The sequence below is a fragment of the Nanorana parkeri genome, unplaced genomic scaffold, assembly GCF_000935625.1.
Source record: "Nanorana parkeri isolate BGI_ZX_2015 unplaced genomic scaffold, ASM93562v1 scaffold1053, whole genome shotgun sequence".
In the NCBI taxonomy this organism is placed as follows: domain Eukaryota; kingdom Metazoa; phylum Chordata; class Amphibia; order Anura; family Dicroglossidae; genus Nanorana; species Nanorana parkeri.
In genome coordinates, this window is record NW_017307321.1 from 251,026 (window position 1) to 254,441 (window position 3,416).

Sequence of the window (3,416 nt, forward strand, 5' to 3'; positions counted from 1 at the left end):
TTGCATCCTGCAATAGACTACTAGACATGATTTGTTGCTGCACAACTGCCTGGGGAGTCTGAATTAGGCCTCCAATGAGCAGATTTAAATTTTCTCTAAAAATAAATCCCATTCTCAGGTTGCACCAATGATGTCAGATGATCTGGATGACATCTGCGTTACTGCAAAACCATTAAATGCCCACATAAATTAAGGAACTGACAGATTTAAAAGCAATCCCAAACCTGTGCAAAAGTTGCCATTGTGCCAATTTTGTGCCCTTGTCAACCCAACCTAGTCTTATTTTCATGTTATTCTGCTCATTTACACAAACCCTTTTTGCCTGTGCATAGTCAAAAAGGGAAATAAGCAAGGGAAATATATGTATGCATGCATACATATACTCTGAGCTTTACCATATACCTAAGTTACATAAAAGTCACACTACTGTGATAGAATTTTAATCAGCAGACTTTGATTTAATTTTGGGGTAAATGTGTGTGCAAAATAAAAGTTGTAATGGAAAAAAATTACAGAAAAAGTATTTTTTTTGCAGCTACCCAGTTATTCCCAATAATAAGAAAATAATAAATTAAAAATATATAAATACAACTGTACTAAATTAAATCCTTATCTGTCCTGAAATTATTGATGTATTATCTGTTAGGGTAGACTAATAAAGCTGAAAGTAATAAATGTTTGGAAAGGTGACATCACTAAAACAAAAGTTGGGACTCAATTGGTTAAAGGAAACCCTCCTCTATGGGATATTGCTCAGCAAACCATTTTGGAAGGAAGGATGAAAGCCTTGCTAGGGTGAGCAAATGTTGGCATTTTTAGGACCTCAGGGCAGCCAACCCCATTCACACCAATAGTGAGGTAGAGCCAACAATGCTAACCATATGAGAAAAGGGTTCAGGCTGCCACAGTCCAGAAAACTGAACCTCTTGAGGGAAGGTCATCTGAGCATTCTGCAGTGGGGATTTCAGGACAAGACACTAGGATGGACACATAGCACAGAGTTTTGAGCAGCACCAGAAGACTGAGGACACTGCGAAGTCGGGTCCTCAGAGGGAACACCAGAAACTGATCCCTGCTGAAGGTGAAGGTCAGGGGATCCCTCAGGACAGGTTCAATAGAATGGGAGAGTAAGGAACTCTCCTAAATAGAGTGTAATGCTATGCAGGGTATTGCTCCCAATTACACGTTTCTACTAGGCCAGAAACAAGGACAGACCTGGAAATACTGCAATAACAGACAAATTCTAAGGAGCAGTTGGAGATACCAGACCCAAGAGCTTAGCCTGAGCGCTACAGAAGATGACCAGAGCACTTTAAATAGAGAGGCGGCAAAACTACTCAAGGACCCATCCAGATATGCAAACAGCCTCCCACTGTCAGAAAGAGGCACACCTCCATGCAGAAGGCTTACCGGAGGGGTTGGCTGACCTGTCTTCAAACCCTGTGGCTTGAATGGGAAGTAGGTTTAGAATGCCTACGTGTACAGACTACAGAAGTGGATGAAAGCAAGGGGGGGCTAAAGGATACCTCTACCCTCCAATACATGCACAATAAACACAAAGTTATGACCATCAGTTCTATAAAACAATACAAGTAGAGTAAGTGAAAAATCGTAAAAATAGGATTAGACATGCTTTCTTAATCATACTTGAGGCCTCCGTCAACAAAGCACTGATTTAGCCAACAGGCACAAACCCTCACTACCATCCATGCTCTGATCGAATTCTGCTTATGAAAATGACTTGTCCATTTAAATGACTTCTGGCAAGTTACTGAAAAGGATGGGCAGATCAAGATAGTAGCTTAATCAAGGACTCACAACAAACCTACAAATTAGAAGAAAGTTAAACTTCTGAACTGCATACTTGTTATGAGAGTGTGTCTCAAAGTATGGAAACCATTACAGCAGTACGACCAGAATTTTCAGAAGCAGGACGACAGCAATGGAAGCCTCCACAATTTCCTAATACAGGCTTTCTTGTATACATAAAAAAAAAAAAAAAGAATGCAGTGATGGCTTTTTGTTGTGTAGTAGCAGTAATAGTTGTCGATGGGACCCAAGTTAAATTTGAGGTTTGCTTTTTAATTCCATGGAGCAGTTTCAAACTAGAGCACAAGAAATCAAAACATTTATATAACATGCAGAACAAACTGATTGTACTCCACAAACCAGTACATAGTACAGCTACCTCATTTTTTAACTGTTTACCGTCAACGAAAATATTTCTGCCTCACAAATGAAGCATATTCACAAATAATGCTATATATGTTTTATAAATACATACTAGAACTGCGCTAATGTGTCTGAAACAGTGAATATTAGGGAGAAAAGACAATGAAATAAGCACTGATTTTTATAAACACCTCCCATTATATGTAGGGGTGCTCAAACACATCCCCAATCATTTCACCGTGTGAGGACGGAATCTTTAAATCCAAGACAGACAGTTAAACAGACATAATATTTTAAAGATTAGTTTATTTAAGGGAAGGGCAGAGCTGATAAACAGAAAACAAAAATAGAGGGTTGGTCAGGTACTTTACATGATAATAAAACATCTCCCAGAAAGCTGATTACAAATCATTACACGTTTTTATTATATATTTTCTTCAGATTACACTTCAGTGGGAAGTGTAAAATGTTAAACCAAAGTTTCAAGAACCGGTCCGAGAGAGAGACACGAGGACACAGCTCTCCGATGCACATTAGTTATAAATTAGGGAAGGCCAGATGAAGGGGGTGGTGGTGGGATGACAGGGAAGAGGACCAATGTTGATTTGGGATTTGTCAGATGTATGAAAGGCAATGTCTGGATGCAACATGCCGCTCAAACACCACCTCTTCCAGATACTTTTATAAAAAAAAAAACTCCTACGAACAAAAGTTCACTGCTACAGCAGCCTCCTGGAAACCCACAGCATCACACCAAGTCTGAGGGGGATTCTCCTATGTAACATGGTTGCAAGTCTGTGGCTCTAGCTAGTTATTTCATCTCGGCCACAGTGGATGAGAGGCTTCTGGCAAACTGCTCTATTCTGAGTGCAAACCAAGCATCTGAAGGGTTTCATTTCACTACTGAAGCTGCAAATCGGGGCTTCGTATAATTTCATTTTATTATCATAATGTTCTAAAAATGCAATCATTGGGATTTTAGGTCCAGCACATCAAGTTCATGAAGTTCTCTATGTGCTGGAAAATAACCTTAAAATAGGAGTTCTGGGAGCCACCCAAGTCTTATATGCGAGATGTTGCTTCCTGGAAATCAATGGCTTCTCTGGCATAAAAACGATAACCTTTGTGCAATGTAGCAGAGGTGTTTTCAGGAAGCATTGAATATACTATGTGATAATCCTGTTAAACTTCCTTTCCCAAAGAAAGCATGAAATGCGATCAAGGGCTCCCTCGCGACGCGACGC